Source organism: Protopterus annectens, chromosome 2.part1 (assembly GCF_019279795.1).
Source record: "Protopterus annectens isolate FY-2018-M chromosome 2.part1, PAN1.0, whole genome shotgun sequence".
In the NCBI taxonomy this organism is placed as follows: Eukaryota; Metazoa; Chordata; order Ceratodontiformes; family Protopteridae; genus Protopterus; species Protopterus annectens.
Window position 1 is genome coordinate 1,489,659,048 of NC_056729.1, and position 18,661 is coordinate 1,489,677,708.

An 18,661-nucleotide genomic window follows, 5' to 3' on the forward strand; every position below is an offset into this window, starting at 1 on the left:
GCACAAAAGTGATTAATGCATTAATACATCTAGGCTATGTATTATAGTGCATAACATGAGTCAGAAGGTCATTATCATCATTTGCACAAGTGGGGTGCCGCACAGGGCAGAAGGATACCATAGCTGTAGGGGGTTACCACAGGTGTATGTGGTACCCATGTATGGATTTGGGAAGTTGTAGGAAGTCAGAGATCACATCCTTTAGTGTTGGTGTAGAGTTTCTGTGTTTTGTAAATTGGCTGGCTGTGCCATGTAGCCATATAGCCCTGTAGAATCAGAACTGGAGACATCCTGTCCAATGGATGGTGTAGCACTTCTTCAGCATGTACAGGAACCCTGCTGTCGCTTTCATTGTGTAAAGGCAGTACATGGTTAGCATCCATGACCCTATAAATGACTGCAGTTTGGTGTTGCCCTCAGTAGCCCAACAAGGGAGTGAGATTGCATAGAATGGCAGGTCCCAGAATGGATAGTCCAGCTGGTGGAGTCAGAATAGTGCTGACCATGACCATGGAAGTACTCGCACCTAGGGGCAAAAGCAGCCATTGCCAGTTGTGTCAATGATGCAGTCTCTGCAACAGTGTGCACCATCGCATAAGCCTAACTTCTGGACATGCACTATCCATCTGGACACTGGCATAGCTATGGTTAGCATTGTGCCCATGAATGCTAACTTAGCCACCACTAACCTTAACAGGTATGTCTGTGCTAGGTCTGTATGACTTGGCACTCTACATGTATTACAGGATGTCTTGCAGTTCCTACAGTGGTTGCAATTACTCACACAGGCCATGCAGCACACTCAAAATCTCTGACATGGTCCATGTAGTGGCCATTTAAATCACTGACCTACATACATGCATGCATACACACATCCATCCCGCCATTAACAACCCTTTTTTCCCATTTTTGCACATGGGATCAGGGTGTCACATCAACAGTGACAATCATCAAGCTGCAATGTTCAAACCACCAGTTGGCTATCACTGATCTGCTTATCCACTGGTTAATGTCAAGGATGATACCCAGGTCAGTGAACATTCTGGAATCATGGCAGTGATGGCCACTTTGATGGTGGTGGTGATGAGGTTTGGTGCACATACCTCAAAGACAGTGCAGCTTGCTGGTGCTCTAGTGGTGGTGAGTTCTATGTAACTTGGTTAGAGCTAACATGGACAGGATGTCCAGTGTTGAATACAGTGGATACTGGAGATATATCCTTGCCCATCCGCTTTTATGTCATCTGTTATAGATATGTGTGCGCCCTCCAATATAAGATTTGCTGACACAGCCACTGTGTCATTCGACTGTGCCATGGGCATGATGCCATCATTGTCAACCACAGGCAATCCACTGATATCAGTTACGGGTCCACCTCTTGTGCTGTACCCTCCATCGGTGGAGCATGCAAAAAGATAAAGATAACATTCCAATGGCAACACTGGATCATATATATCACGTGTTTTCAGCCACAGTCAGTGTTATAATGATCTTTGCTGTTCCTGCCCAAGCTGAGGAGTCATGTGCACAGTCTGTGCATAGACATCACAAAGTTTGAAGTGCTCCCTGTTTCTGCTAGTGATACTTTTCCACTGTGCAACCTTGCTGCTGTACAGTGCAAGTCATATACTGTCCATTGTATGTGACCATGTGCACAGGGCTGCAATTGTCCTCCTTGCTGAGACATGTAGAGGAGACATAGTTTTTTCAGGTACTACTTACAGCAGCGTCACTGTCTGGTGCAGCTAGAAAATGAAAAATGTTCCCCATTTATTGCACAAAGACAATAGTGCGCACCTGATGGAGCAGTGTGATGGCTCCTTATATTGGATTGATGCTTTGCTCCAGCATACTGAGGTGCTAAATGATACCACTGAGATCACTGACTCTGATGACCCATACCAGTGCAAGGACAATGACCTGCAGAGATGCTCTGGACTTGCTCCACCAGTGGACCCTACTTACTACTGTAAGCATTGAGTATATAGTTTGACACCATACATTTTGAATAGCACTGGTTGCTGTCATTGCCTTCTATTGTCAGGGATATTTTGTACTGACTGCTGTCTAGTTTATGTTTTACAGCATCAGAGGAGGATGTATTGAATGGTTCCTGCCTAAGGATAGAAGTATGCAGATAGTTGTACTGTAAAAGTGAAATTAATTTGTAATGCACAAGTGTACTAACTGTTGTACTTTTTTCTTTTTCTTTTTGTTTCCTCTTTCTGCAGGGTCACCTGTGGTGCAGGCTGAGGACCAGCAGCAGTCACCCCTATCTGTACCAAGCAATGTGCCTTCTGCTCAGTTCCCAGCAATTCCCAGGCTGAATTGTCTGCAGGGGGATGAAGGCCACTCTGTGGAAGGTGGCCTGGATGGCTCACTGGTAGCCTCTTTAGCCACCTCTCAAAAGGGGGATGCAGAGGGTTCTCCTCTGGTAGGGATCCCCTGGGTTACTTGGTAGAAGGAATGGAGCCTGAGATCATGACTGAGGTAGGTTAGCAGTTGGATGGCTGGCTGACTCAATCCATGTAGCCACCCGAGGCAATGCCCACCCATGATGTCACCCATGGATGGGACTGACAACTTGGTGGGGCAGACTCTGGGTCAGGCAGCAAACCTTCTGCACCCCATTCTATGTAATACAGGCCTCCCTATCATCAGTTGTCCTCCCTCTTTCTGGCTGCCTGCATCTCTTCCCAGTGCCCCCATGTCTATACCTCCCCATCACTCTAATTTTCGTTTGTTTGTTTGCAACTACTACTTTCTCTATACCTTCTTTGCTTCCTCAAAACATGCTCCTTCCTACTATCCCTCTCTACCCATGCTAAAAAATGGAAAATATGCCCTTCCATATCTCCTTCATATTACCCTTGTGTATGTTCCTCTTGCACCATTTCTGGCTTTACTATCTCCCATCCCCCTTTCATCTCAATGTATATGACAAACTGAGCTGGCACATTGCTGTGGTGGCCCTGTATGACCTGCTCATAGTGCCCATGCTGAGGCTGTGGGGCATATTGTTGCACATTTGAACACAGACAGCATCAGAAGCACAACACTGTTGTTTCTCTTTTTGTGGTCACATCACCACCCATTGCATGACCACTGAAGTAGTGTAGTGACTGCCGCTTATATGGTTACAATCATTTGCTGCTAATTCTACTGCATGTTATTGCTATGCTAGCCATAATATATATTTTTTTCAGCTTCAGGCCACGTTGCACTAAACACATTGCATTATGTAATGCAGTGCCACAGCTTATGAATCTTTCTGAATACCCCCCCATAGTTTTGATGATGTCATATAACTTGAATGAAGAAATTTGTACAAAATCTATTTTCAAATCTGTTTGCTATAGTATCTTCATATTATAGCATAGTAAATAAATTTGGAAGTTTTCTTCAGTTTTTAACTTTCATGGCTTGTATCTGTCCTGCATGTTGCTTATGGATTTTGTGACTGTATTGACAGATGTTCTTCCTGTTATGACTCTATCCACTATTCAGGTTTTCCGTCCTTGCCAATGTTCTAGTGTATTATGAAGGATAAGCTGTGAGTAAGTATCTCAAATGAAGGTATTATAGGTTCATAGGTCAGTGCTAAACTTGGGATTCATATCAATCTGTTAAAGGTGGTCTAGATGAATGCACATAAACCAAAACCACTTTGTGAAAACCGCCTTCAGTGAACATTGAACCAAATTTTTTTTTTGTTTGCAGCAGGCAAGACCCTCCTGCACCCCCCCCCCCATGTGGGGGGATATAGCCAGAATTATATATATCAAATCTGAGGTTGTACAACAGTGAAGAAAATTGCAATTTCCACTTTCATTGAAGACAGTTTCTGCAAACTGGCCTCTGTTTCTTTGCATTTGCTGAAATTGCCTTTGATGGATTAACATGCTTACCTAAGCTTATAAATAAGCTATGTGACATTTTAAGAAGCTTAGCCAAGCACTCTGTTAAGATTGTGAGACATTAGCTGTCATGATCAAATAGAATAGAACAACATAACCTAGAGACACACTTATGATCACCCATCTATTTACTGAGTCTAGGTTTAAAAGTAGCAAAGCATTGCTCTGCTTGATAAGCAGAGGGAATCTTCTCCAAAAGCTTAAGATGTGCTCTGCTAAGTATCTCTCAAGCCAGTGGTAATGCAGATTAAAATTTTGGGTGTAGGTATTCATAGTACTGTTGATTCTATGGAATAGAAGGAGATAAAAAATTCAGGAATTTTCATGACAAGAAAAGCTAGGCATGGGTTACCATACAAGAGACTGTAGGAAACAGAGTATGAACAGAGAGCTTACAATTTGTCCCACACCCTCCATGTGGGAGAACACCAGACACGCACTCTGAAGTTAAATATACCTACTCTAAGGCCACACGATAGTGGAGAAAAGGGAATTTTTCACTATCACTGAAAGTGATTTTGAAGAAATAATTTCCTAGAAAAGTGATCCAGTAAAAGAAGTGTCAACATGTTCCCGCAATGTCATTACATTAGCTGGTCTCCAAGCCTCAGTGACATAATCAGTGAGGAAGGATTAGATTGAAGAGGTTTAAAAAGAGGCTCAGTAAGCTATGCTTTGCATTAAGTAGAAGACATTCAGGCATGTTATTAGGACCCACAAACTGGTGTTCTTGATTCTGGACAAGGACGACAACTCTTGATCCAGAGTAATTTTTGTATGGGAGTCACTGGGGAATCACTGGGGGTGCAGTGGCTTGAGATGGTGAAATAGAGATGTCAGACCTGAATTTATTAACAAGAATGGCATCTAGATCCAAACAGGTGGTACTGTTTATTATTTTCTTAGAGTAAGTCTTTGAGTTGCTTCTAATTTTCACAACATAGCCAAAGAAAGCCTTGTGAGATTGTCTTTGTTGGTGGAAGAAACTTTAATTTCATAACTAGACGTACACTTCTAGATTGCACATTTAAATATTTTGCTTACTAGATTTAAGTCCTTTTTGTATTGGGCCAGAGAAGGCTTACTATAAAAAGCCAGCAAGTTTATATTATAAGATTTTTTTTGAAATGAGAGCTCCACAATATGGGTTTGTCTTTAAACATGTCAGAGCACTTGTGACAGGTGGGGACAGATGCCTCAATTATATCATCTAGAAGAGAGTAGAATTTGAATAAATATGGCAAGGCTTTATTTTGGTGGTTGACTGAAAAGTTATCCAGGTTCTAATGTTTGATACTGTTACATTTTTGATCATGTTTTTACATAGTTTTCATATGTCTGTGTTTTCCCACTTTCCACAACATTTGTTATCATCTTGTTTTTATGGTGGCATTTATTGTGGCACAATAAAGTTCATACATTCATAATTACCTGTCCTCTGGCCTGCTGACTTTCATGAAAACAGATTTCAAAATATTTGTTTCATATGTAGATTCTTAGGTTCATAGGTGTGTCCTAGGCTAATGACCACAAGGGCTTTCTTAAACTTAGCCATGCATTCCATATTTCTGAGAAGTTCTGATAACCTTGATAAGTCTAAGCAGAGGCTTGGGAGATGAAACAATTATAAGTATGGGCTTGGGAGAGAAACTGCTTATAGGCTACCTGTGTCCATTAGAGACATAGGTGCCAAACCAGGGATGAATTTCCTGTTCCCCATCCAACTGTCCAAGTTACACTTGAATAGGGTTAGGGAGGAACTCTGCTTCACATGAATGGGGAGCCTGCTTCAGAAAAGGGGTAGTCTTTGGGATACCTACCTCTCTCTCCAGCAGGTCCTATTTATATCACTGGTAATTATGGTGCTGTTTGTTTAGTGGATATGGAGGAGGTCCATAAAGGTAGGATCTGGCAATGCCTTGTATTCCAGGCATAGATCTCCCCTCAACAGCCTGAAGGAGGCAGAATACAAGGGTAGGGCCTTGAGGTGAACTGTATAGGGCATTTTACTTACACCTGTATTCTTTTAGTGAGGAACTTCTGTGGATGTTTCATTTGTTGGATGTGCCTGGTTAGGTAAATAAAAAAGGAGGCATTGTATTCATTGATAGGTCTAATGAATGCCAAATGCAGTGGAACAATGACCTCCTTGGACCTAGATGCCATACCATTGTTTATAAGTTGCACAACATAGAATAATTTCCTCAGTACTGTATACACTTGATGGTCAAGGCCAGATTACTGTCTGTGTGTCCCCAAGTCCCTGACTAGTGGGTCAACTCTTAGGGCAGTGTTGCCAATATGATAGTTACCAGGGATGAATGATTTCCCAAAGGATACTATTATACATTTCTTGTCATTTAGTTTTAGTCCATGGCTCTGACACCAGTTATTTGTCTGTGTCAGCCCTTGCTGGAGAACATATGAGCTGTTGAGGGATTCAAAGACTGCTACTGATTTGCAGAGGCCACTGACATTGTCCTTGACGTCACAGAAGTAAATGACAAAAAGGAGCAGCCCCAGGAGCAATTCCTGAGGGACTCCACCTGTGACTGGCCTCTTTGTAAAGGTGGACTCCCTAATTCTAACTTCCTGGGTTCTGTTTCTGAGCCAGCTGGCTATCCACTGGGTGATGTAAGGGTTTATACTTAACCTTTTGAGTTTGTCAGCAATGCCTGAGTGAGGTATTATGTGAAATGCCTTGGCCTGTCAAGGAAGGCAGTGTGAACTGTTTTGCCTTCATCCATTGATTTGGTGACCTTCTCAAAGACGTCTAACAGGTTGAGTAGGCATGATCTGCTCTTAACAAAACTAATTTGGGTTGGGTCCAATGTCCGGAGGTTTCCTATGTCATTATCAATCATTTCCATGATTACTTCTTTCCATGGCTTTGCATATGAGACTAGTGAGACTTATGGGTCTGCAGTTTTCAGGGTCTGTAGATGGTCCACCCTTGTGCAGAGAGGTGACTGTTGCTGTTCTCCATTTGTGAGGCATAAAGCCTGTTTGTAGGCTACAGTTAAATAGCAAATTCCAGAAGGCCTGATAGTTCATGTTTCATGCTATTCAGAAGGCATACTAGGATATTCTCTGGGGCCACTGATACAGTGTTAGAGAGAGCATTAAGGACCTCTTCCCTAGTACAGTATGGAGAGTTATTTTTGAAGGTATTTCCTGAGGGGAGGTTGAGGGCAGAGAGGGGTAAGTTTGAGCTGTATTTATTGACCAGTAGGTAGGCTACATCTTCTGGCTCGGTACAGGTGACTCCAGTAACGATGAACTCCACACACAATTCTGTATTGCCTTTGAGGTTGTGGACATAACTAAAGAATGCCTTGTAGCTGTTCATGGCCTGGGAGCCCAACTTTATCTCATATTTGTCTTTGGTAGGCTTTATTTTTCCTCAGAATTGTTTGTTTAGTAAGATGACAATGCTTTTATCCTGCTGGGTGCTACTCCTCCTAATTTTTGTCATGATTTTCTTCCTTCTATTATACAGCCTATTGATGTTGTGATTCCACATGGGTGACTTGTGTTTTGAGTTAGTTATGCACTTCTTCCTGTTGGGTACAGTTGGCTTTACACAGCTATTAACCAAAAAATATACTAGGGATGAATTCCAAGACTAACGTCGCTGAGCTAGGAAAGTATGCATACCAAAAAAAGCCAACTGCTGGTGTTTGAAAATTGAAAACAAGTTTATTCACTATAGAGTTAAGCACTTTCATCTCGATAATTCTCGGGATGTCTTCAAAACTAATAACACTTACCCCCAGACTCTGCAAGCCCTGCATAGCGTGCAGGACTAGTGCAGGAGCTCCAGCAGGTAATATGTCTGCCGTGCGATCAGGAATAACCTGTGGGGAAGTGCACGAGCGCTCCTGCATGGACTCAGCCCCTATATACAAATTACCCCATTTGCAGTAGAAATCCATGCAAATGAGATGACTTTGCGATCCAGGAAGCTGGAAACCGGCTGTGCAGGACTAGTGTAATCTGCAGAAATGTACTCTGCCAGTAACGGAGTACATTTCTACAAAGTACAAAATGGAGCCATGACCGCTCCAAATAAAGGGTGGATATCATGTAGAAAGCATGCCAATGGCCAACTATCAGGCCATTGGCATGGAAAATATTTGCAAAAATAAAAAAAAAAAAAAATCAACTTTTACTTTTTTTTTAGCCAATTTCGGCTATTTAAGTGTAGGGCAGCAGCGCACAAATGGGTTCGGGCAGAAAATAACAAAAAAAAACATAAAATAAGCATTCTAACCAAAATCACTATATTGCCATTATACTCAATGTCAGGCAGAAGACAACATGGCCAGTGAATAGTGGTTGCTAAGGGGGGAGGCTCAGAGTGGGACATGTAACTATGCATCAGCAGGCAATCCTATGCAATTGAGGGGAATGAAAATGAATCCCAGATTTCCCCTGCATGCTAGTCAGCACCTAGCAGTGTAAGAGCAGGAATAGCTTGGTGCAAGCCTAGGAGTTAGCTGACATCATAGGGAGGTTTGTCAGGCATACTGTAAGCAGATTGGAGCCCTGTGGCTCAGGGTTGCTGTTAGCTTAGCAGATCTAAGCAAGGGGGTGTGTCTTAGGCTGCCTAGCACTCTGTACATTACCTAAGGGTGTGTGTGCGCCATGCACCGGGTTTTAAAGGAAAAGAAAAAAAAAGTAAACCAGGAAATAGCAACTCTGGCACATTTATTTTTTATTTTATTTATTTATGTATTTATTTATTTATTTAAGCTCTAACTTTGAGAGGATTTCTGTCTATACACACTGAGCAGAGTGGAGGAGGGGTGTTGACTACAACTCTGATCTGAGATATACAAGTATCCTGTTTTTTGGCTTATTTATACTGATTATTGCTTCTAGTAATTTATATATAGCTCTTTTTATTGCCTGATGCATACTTTTTACTGTATTTTATTGCTATTAACTAATCTGCATGGAGTACAATGCCCTTTTTTGGGATGTATACAGACACCTGCAGCAACTGGAAAAGAGACCCGAGATACCTCACAAGAGAATCAGGAGGGCTCAAACAGATTAGATGCTTCGGAAGAAAAAACTAAACTCAGTCTCCACTCCTCGAAGTTACTGCCCACACTTGCCTTTTCAGAGTATGATCCAAGCATGTACAACCCAGCCATGTACAACCTGCAATTAATGGAATCCAAATCCCTCGCAAATCCAAATCCCATGGAGACTCTGGCTCAAGAGACTTGCTGGACAGCACTGAGATGCTGGAGAGGCTCAGATCCTCTCCAGATTCATAACCCAGGGCTCCCTTCACTCCATAATGGAAATCCCGATCAGTCCCTCTCAGAGTCCCTCATTGACTCTCTTAGATGGAATCTTGAAGTGAGTGGATGGGAGATCGTGGGAGCACGTGCGGGTATCACTTCTGTGTAGCTGTTGAACAGAGGCACAGGAAAACTATTTAAAATGGGTGGCGGCTTAAATAAATTCTGCCTAGGGCAATGGCCCTAGGGCGTTCTATGAACCTATAAATGATTTGTTTGCAGTTAAAAGCATTCTGTAGAGTCTCTTTGCTTCTTTATCAGTTTAAAAACTTTCATTTTGTGGCTCACTGCTGTCATAAAGATTTCTGTAGTGTTTACTGTCTAAAGAGTGTAGGCTAAGAGCTTTAGTATTGGTGCTCACCCTCCCTCCCTGTTGGTGTCTTGTTGTTATACTTGGTGGCTTTGCAGTTGCCCGCCCCTACTGTAAATTTGATCTGGGACACTCTTCCCAGTCTAGTATCATTAGCTTATTCTACCTAATACAGAGAGAACATCTGAGAAGACCTTCTGTTACTCCTTTCTCCCTTTCTTAAAAAAAATGTGCCTGAATCTCCTTGTGTTCTGACTGTGCTTCTTAAACATTTTGGAAATATAGAGTATATTTTAGTGCATTTATTATAACTGTATTTGCCTTAATATTGCTACAACTCAAGTGCTCTAGGTTGCACTGCATCTGAATTGTTTGTGTGTTTTAGCTGCTTTTCTGTATATATAGGCTTCTCTGTATATGTAGACTAGCTACTTATTCTACTGTATTACTGCCTCTTAAATCGTTTTTCAGTTGTGCACTTGCCTTGCTTCATTTAAAAAGTTTTAAATTCCTAATTTTATAGAGTTTTAATTGCATTTACTGTTTAGGACTACACACTCAAGTGTGTTAGCCTTTTCTGTGTTTATTTACTGTATTGTTGCATTGTTTAGCCTGTTTTAACAAAAAAAAAAATAATACTATCTTGTTTGCTCATTTCCCACCTTTCCTAGCTGGTATAGTCCTAATCACATGCTTTGCTTGTCTCAGGACTTTATTTTCTGTGTTCAGAGCTGTCCAGACCTTGCTGTGGTGGAAGGAAGCCCTACTGCTTGCCAGTGGGAGTGGTGAGCTTTGTACTGCCTGTCTAACACTAGAGGAGTGTTTTCCAGCTCTGAAATTGTAATTTTATTAGTCTTTTTGGGGCTGATTTCTATCCCTTTCAACTTTCTGGTTTAAAAAAGCATGTGTTTGTGCATTTTTTACATTGTGCAGCACTGCTGGGCTACAGTTAAACTATTCCAGGTGCCGGAAAGTATGCTCTTCAAATTTTCTCTTAGAACTAGCTGGTTTCTCATTAGTAGCACTAAAATCTGAACTCCTGTGACTAGAGCTTGCTCTAGAATCTGCTGGAAAGCACTAGGAGGCCTGAAATTGATACAAGCACTCAACTCTCCTTGTCAATAAGGAGAAATTAATCGTAGACACTAAACAGCCTATAATTGCAAAGTACCTTGCAAAGGTAAGGGAAAAAAGCTCTTGTACTTTACAAAAAAAGCACCTAAACAGGCATGTCCAAGGGTCAGCTTTGGTGATTTCTCCTATCCACCTGGTGAATCTGGGCATACTGGGGCAATGCGGCAACTGCCTCATGTACACAGACAACCCTCTCCTCCTACCACTCAACACTACAACCTGCGGGAGATGCACTTACATAGCCAAACTGGAAACAAAGCTCTCTACGGACAAGATTGTACTAGACAGTCAAGAAGAGAAGGTTAACACCTGCACTACACCTCAAGCAACTCATAGCCCTTCAAAACCCACACCATCAATGCTCACACATAGCAACACTAAACCCACATATGCTCATATGCGAAGGCCCTTAACATTAACCTGCCCAAGAAACAAGGATCTCTGAAGCTGAAACGCAAACAAACACCAGTCACAACCAAAGTGACACATAGCTCACAACACCAATATGCCACCCAACAACAGCCCCTAAGGCAAGACAATGTACCCAACACTGTAGTCATAGGTGACTCTATATTCAGGCACACTAATGTCCCACTCACCAGGCTGAACAAGGAGAAAATTAGTCAGCTGCCTGTCGGGTGCCAGGATCAGCCACATAACGCATGCACTCAAGTCACTCCACAACAAGTACAAATACAACTCTGTCATTGTCCATGTTGGAGTGAATGATTTGAGATGTACCTCCCTGAACTACATGAAGAGACATGGAAGAGCTCTCAGATCATGTGGCCCAGGCAGGTATGCCCCTAGCCCTGAGTAGCATTGTGCCTTCGCCCAGAATGATACCACACTATAAGGACAAAATGATTGACTTCAACAATTGGCTAACTTCTGGTGTCATACAAAGGGGATCCAGTATTTGTCTGCCTGGGAAGACATGATCGACAAACCACGATGCTTTGCCAGAGGTGGTCTGCACCTGTCACCCCTGGGATTCAAGTTACTGGCTAAAGCTCTTGCCAACCCTATAGTGCCTTTTTTAGGCAAGGTTCAAAGGACAAAACCACCACCGTAACAGATACAAGCATGCAAAATCTGAAGGTAATGCTACTCAATGCTAGAAGTCTAAACCTCAAAATGCACTCTCTCGAGGCACTCCTAGAAATGAAGAACATCGATATCTGTGCAGTAACTGAGACCTGGTTGAAGGCTCCATAGAGCACCCCTGCAATACCAGGCTACAACTCTTACCACACGTTTTGGCCACATAACCAAGACCGAAACACTAAAGGTGGAGGAGTGTCCATATTCACCAAGGATATTAACTCCTCAAGGCTAGTTGCCCAAGACAATGCATCTGAAATTCTCCAGGTGTAACTAACACTAGGTAAGACTGCAATCCAAATAGTAGCTTGCTACAGATCCCCCACCATGCTCCAAGATTCTCACTACACCTTTCTAAACATACTGGAAAATATTAAGATACAACCAAACACCCTAATACTGGGTGATTGCAACTGCTCTGCCATTAACTGGGAAAACTACTCGGGTACCAACACCTTTTCCTAATGGTTCTTGGAATTCATAAATTCCAACACCCTGGATCAACTAATTCACTGTCCCATCAGGGGTTCCAATATCCTAGACCTGGTCATTACCAACATGGGAGATAGATACTCCACACCACTGGTCACCCCCTCATTGGCCAGGTCTGACCGTAAGCAAATCACCCTTGACATCCACATCCCACCCACACCCCCCAGTAAGGAAACCTCCGTAAAAAACTTCTCCAAAGCCAACTTCATGCTACTGAAGTCAGAAGTGACAAACTTCATGACACCCATGCAGATGGGATCTGAAAGTTTGACTGCTGAATCCTACACTAAATCACTGCATGAGCAGATCCACTCGTGCATGAATCGTGCCATCCCAAATAGAACCAAGATGCTCTCCTCCAAAAAAGGAAGCCAATCTGGTGACCCCCTGCTATAAACAAACTATGCAACAGAAGGAAGAAACTGTTGCAGAAAAGAGGAAAATCCCAGGATGCAAAAAACTCCCTCACCAGCCTCAGTAAGAAGCTGAGATTCCTCATAAAATCCTCCAAAGCTAGTTACATTCAAAGACAAACCCAAAGCATTCTATAGTTATGTCAAGAATCTAAATGGCAATTCTCAGATCTGCTCTGAGCTACAACAGAATGACATTAAATATACTGAGCCCAAGGATATTGTCAATATCCTGCCAGATTGATTTAGTGACAGCTTCACCCCTTAAAGGGCCCATCTCAATACCAAAAGATTGCCAAATTCCAGTAATCACAGCTACACAGGTAGAAACCGCACTCTCCAAAGCTAAGAATACAGCATCCATGGGACCAGATGACATCTCAGGCTGTGTACTACATGAAATACAAAATTAACTGGCACCTCACCTAAGTGTCATGTTTAATCATAGCCACACCTCAGGCTTTGTGCCCACTGAGTGTCGCACAGCTACAGTTATCCCACTCCACAAGGGGGGGGATCCACCTTGGATCCCAGGAACTACCGTCCCATCAATGGAACGCATTATCATGGAACTTATAAGCAAAGACATTGGCAACCATCAAACACTGGACCCCACCAAGTTTGGGTTCATGAAGGGCCGATCTTATCTCCTAAACCTGATTGACTTCTTAGAATCAGTCTCCAGAGCTGTGGATGAGGGTAAGGCAATCCACACAGCCTATCTGGACCTTGCCAAGGCTTTCAACACCATCCTCCACTCTGGAATCATAGATAAACTTACTAAGCTGGGCATAAATCCCTATGTCACTTGATGGGTTACCAACTGGCTTACTGACAGAACCCAGACTGTAAAAGTAGCCGACTCCAAATCCAGTTCCAGACAAGTAACAAGTGGAGTACCTCAGGGTTCAGTCCTGGGACCACTCTTGTTTGGCATCTACTTCTCTGAAGTACAGGCCAATACTAAGGGACTCTGGCTAACAAAGTTCGCAGATGACTGCAAACTGGGAGCCATTACTGAATCCCAAAATGATGTGGATATTCTGCAAAAGGGCCTTATAGAAACAGATGCCTGTTGCCAGAGCCATGGGCTCAAGCTTAATGCCAAGAAATGTATAGTTACCCCCTTTGGAAAAAACATGTACCCATGAATTACCATATAGGTGGCAGTACACTAAACATTGAAAGTGTGATGAGAGACTTAGGGACACAGGTGGACAGTGGTCTCACCTTTGATAACCATATCACCACAACAGTCAGGAAATCCTTATATGTGGCACATTTCATCACTAAGGGCTTTTCATCCAGAAAAAAAGAAGGTCATTGTCCCACTGTACTCATCCCTCATTAGACCCATTATAGAGTATAACGCCCCATTTGGTATGTACCTCACAAGACATCTACAACAGCTGGAAAGGCAGCAGAAATACCTCACTAAAAGAATCACAGGCCTAAAGCAGATGCCATATACTGACCATCTATAAAAACTCCAGCTATACTCTGTGGCATATTGTCTACTCAGAGGTGATCTCTGCTTAACATACAAGGCCATGTCAAACCTTGAGCTGTTGGACATGCTCCACTTAAAGAAATTTCAATCCCTCAGAGCAACATGCTCCAGGGATCTAAATCTTATCGCAATAAACAAAACATGCTGGGGGGATAGGTTCCTGACTCAGAGACTCCCCATACTCTGAAATAGGCTTCCCATACATGTCAAGCAGAGCGCCTCCTTGGCCCTCTTCAAAAGGAACTTGATTGGATGGGAGATAGGAAATTCACCCCAGGGAGCATGTCAGTCGCTCTGCTAGACAGGGGTCCAGGGAAGTAAATATTGTGGGAAGAAATATCCAGGGAATTGTTATGGCTAGGCTTATGTAGGCCCTAGGGCCAATAGCCTAGTACCAACCTATGAACCTACTTGAGCATTGTGTTTGCACGGTGTGCCCGCGGGCTTAAACAGGAAGGCAATGGGAAGGGAAAACAGCAGTAGGAAGGTAATCAAGGAGAACTAGCATAGCTGACTTGTGAAATGTATCAGAATCAGCCAATTACACAGGCAGCAGACCAGCCCAGCCCAGAACACTACTATAAACTATGCAAACACCTTTCCCTCTGTTTTTTCCCATACTCTACACCACCAGTGTATACAAGTGGGGAACTTTTAACAAACAAAACAAAAAATTGATAGGGGCTGCAATAGCTGTCGTACAACAACATGTGGAAGAGGTTGAGGGTGGTGAGGATGGGAATGCTGTCAACAAACCCACAATGAGTAGACAGAGAAGAATGTACAGACCCAGGGTAACCTACCAGGGGCTACATGAGCTGGACATAGTGGAGTGCTATAGGGTGGACAGGGACCTCCTACAGTAAATTGATGAGCTGTGCCGGCCACGCCTGACACACAGAACTAACAGAGGGGAACCCATCCCAGTGGATAACAAGGTATGTGTAGGTCTAAGAATAATAGCTACAGGTACCATCCAAAGGCCAACTGGGGGTATGATGGGGATCTCAGAGGCATCAGCATCCAGGGTACTCCACCAGTTCCTGGATGCCATGTCAGCACATGCCAGTGAGCATGTATATGTCCACAACACCCATGAAGTGTTGGCCAGCAATATGTATCTGTTCCACCTAATAGCAGAATACCCTGAGGTAGTGGGTGCTATAGACTGCATGCACATATGCATCAAAGCACCACCTGGTGAGCAGGGTAGGGTCTGCATCAACCTCAAAAACTTCCCCTCCATCAACTGCCAGGTCATATGCGATGCCCAGGGCATAATAATGAATGTGCGTGCTGGCTGCCTTGGAAAGCTATCATGATTCCCACATCTGGCATCTGACGCAGCTGTACCAGAGATTTGCCAATGGGGACATCCCTTAAGGTCACCTAGTGGGGGATGCTGGTTACGCACTGGAGCGGTGGCTGATGACACCCATCAGAAATGCACACACACCCAAACATGAACTCCATAATGAGGCATACGCACAGACCAGAATTATAATAGTGTGTGTTTGGGATGCTCAAGTCATGGTTCCGGTGCCTGGACACATCCGGTGGAGCCTTGCAGTACTCACCAGCTACATGTACCTAAATTGTCATCGTATGTGCCATGCTACACAATATGATCCTGTGGAAACAGCTGCAGCAGAAACAGCGTGAGACAGGGCCACACAGCCCCCCACCATTGCCAAAGTCTGCACAGCCACAGAGTGACTCGAAGGAGGAATAACCTGAGCCTGCCCCAGTAGGCAGGTGGCATGCCAAGTATGCCCTGGACTTGGCAAAGAGGCAACGCATAGCAAATACACTGACACAGGAGGGACTCAGGGAGTGACACCTCTCTCTGACTCACACATACAGTAAAAGGGATGCCAAGCATGACATTACCTGTGCTCAACCATGTATAGGGGTGTACTATGCACATCTGACATAGGCAGCCCCCAGCACCATCCTCAATACTGACACACAATGTAAGTCACTTCCCTTACCGATTTCTGATTGGAGTAGTATGTGTTGTTACTTGTATCTATGGTATGAATGTAAGCATGCAAGGCAATCGGGTGGCTGAATCGGATGCCAGCAGATAGTAGACACCTATAGTGGCAGCATGAGATCTGTAATAAATACGGGTGTCACCATGTAGCCAGTACTACACATGTTGACAAAATCCACTGCAGGAAATGTGCTGGGCCATGTGTGTGTCCATATGACACACACATGCCAGTCTGGGTGGTTCACATTACCAACAACAGTCACATCCAGCAGGATAGGCATAGACAAACACAAACAAAGGCTGTGCTAAGGCCACTGAATGATGCCTATGAAGTAGCCTCCCCCCCTAGACCTACAAAGACAGACCACATCAGTTCAGGCAATGGGATGTTAGTTCTGAAGGGTAGGAAGTCAGAAACTAATATGTAGGTCACTCAAACATAGGACCTGTAGTACACTGACATGCCTCTAGTCAGCATGATAGGTTAGAAAAACAGAATGAAATGGAGTACTTGACATACCAATACAGTCATAGAAAATGTGTACATGTGTCAGGTGTGCACCCCCCAATCCTGTGTAGCAATGTAGAAACAGTCAGGTGTGCCCCCCATAGCCTATGTAGACATGTAGTAACAGTCAGGTGTGCCCACCAATCCTATGTAGAAATGTAGTAACAGTCAGGTGTGCCTCCCCAATCCTATGTCGACATGTATTAACAGTCAGGTGTGCCTCCCATTCCTGTGTAGAAATGTAGAAACAGTCAGGTGTGCCCCCCAACCCTACTTAGACATGTAGTAACAGTCAGGTGTGCCCCGCACTCCTATATAGAAATGTAGTACCAGTCTGGTGTGCCCCCCAATCAGATGTATACACGTTGTAATGATCAGGTGTGCTCCCCCAGTCCGATGTAGAAATGTAGTAACAGTCAGGTATGCCCCCCCAATCCTGTGTAGCAATGTAGAAACAGGTGTGTCCCACCCATGTCCTATGTAGACAGGTAGTAACAGTCAGGTGTGCCCCCCAATCCCATGTAGAAATGTAATAACATGTATGTGTAGGTATAATACCAGTGGAGCACAGATGCCCAGAGGTGGTCAAGGTAGCAGGATAGATTGTAGCATTTGTACAATATTCAGGTATGTGTGTGTCAGGTTGGTGTGTGTTTCATATTGTGTGAGAGTGGTCAGTATGTATGCATGTTGAGGTATGACCTGGTGGCCATTGCCCACTACTGCTGATGACATGGCCAAGTCCTCACAACTGCAGTGCCAAAGACAATCCCCACCAGTATAACACCTGCTAGCAGTAAGCCAGTGTAAATACATGGTGGTAATATGTGTCACCATCTGAAAGATTGACATGGCTTGGCTGTTGGGCTAGATATACAAGCAGTACACAGGGGAAAGTACCTCAGACATGCAGTATATAATGTGTAACTGTGAAATGGACACACCCTTGGAATTGTACATACAGGTATGCATCACATTATCTGGGCCTGTAGTAAGGAATACTGGTGTGGTCTGCCTGAATACTTGCAGATCACAAAGGTGGTAGGACTAATGCATTGGAAAACAGCTGATGTACCTGCACATGCCACCATAACTGGAATGCCCCATGCATATCTGTGTGTCAGATGCAAGTAGTGTCCATAGCACACATGCACCCAGCTCACACAACACCACCCACAGGTACCTCTCTGGTCATATCCCTGCTGTTGGGAATGGCTACAATATGACACCCATCCTGTATATGGCAATAGTGAAAGAATGCAGCATGCAGTACAGGTGTTCCATACAGGTGTGTCCCTAGCTGTGGGTAGCACCCTGCCGGCATCCACACTACCTGATCAATACTGATAGAAGGTACTGGCATGAACACCTAGCACACCTACCATGTCACCTCAGGGGAATATACTGTATGACAGTCTGGGACTGTAGGACTGACAGAATACAACGGCCTGCCACAGCTGGCCTGCATCACCACCAAATGGCCTACAGTCCTCTGCCAAAGGCCTGTGTCTCACACGTACTGCCAAAGCATGTTATGTCATGGACACCCAAATAACGACATAACACACTCCACATAAGCCATATGCAAAGCCATATGGACAAACCATAGTAACATGTCCACCATGTCCCACTGCATGAACTGTGGACCAACACCAAAATACAGCTGTGATGAGGTGGTAACCTTAGGGAAAGTACCAGAGAATGTATGCATAATGTATGGCAGAGGATAGAATAATAGAGGGGGGGTGGGAGCATGGGCAGCATGGAATGTGCAAAGTCCGACACACAGCTGTGTGCACACACTATCCCTGGCTGCAAACACAAATGGGTGGCTACAAACCTGCCTGTTCACCACAATAGGGGTAATGTCCTGACTCATGACCTCTGCCTCTGGGTAACCCGTGTGAATCTGTACAGCTGTGAGGTATTGCCACAGCAAGATAAGGCAATACTGTCATGTTG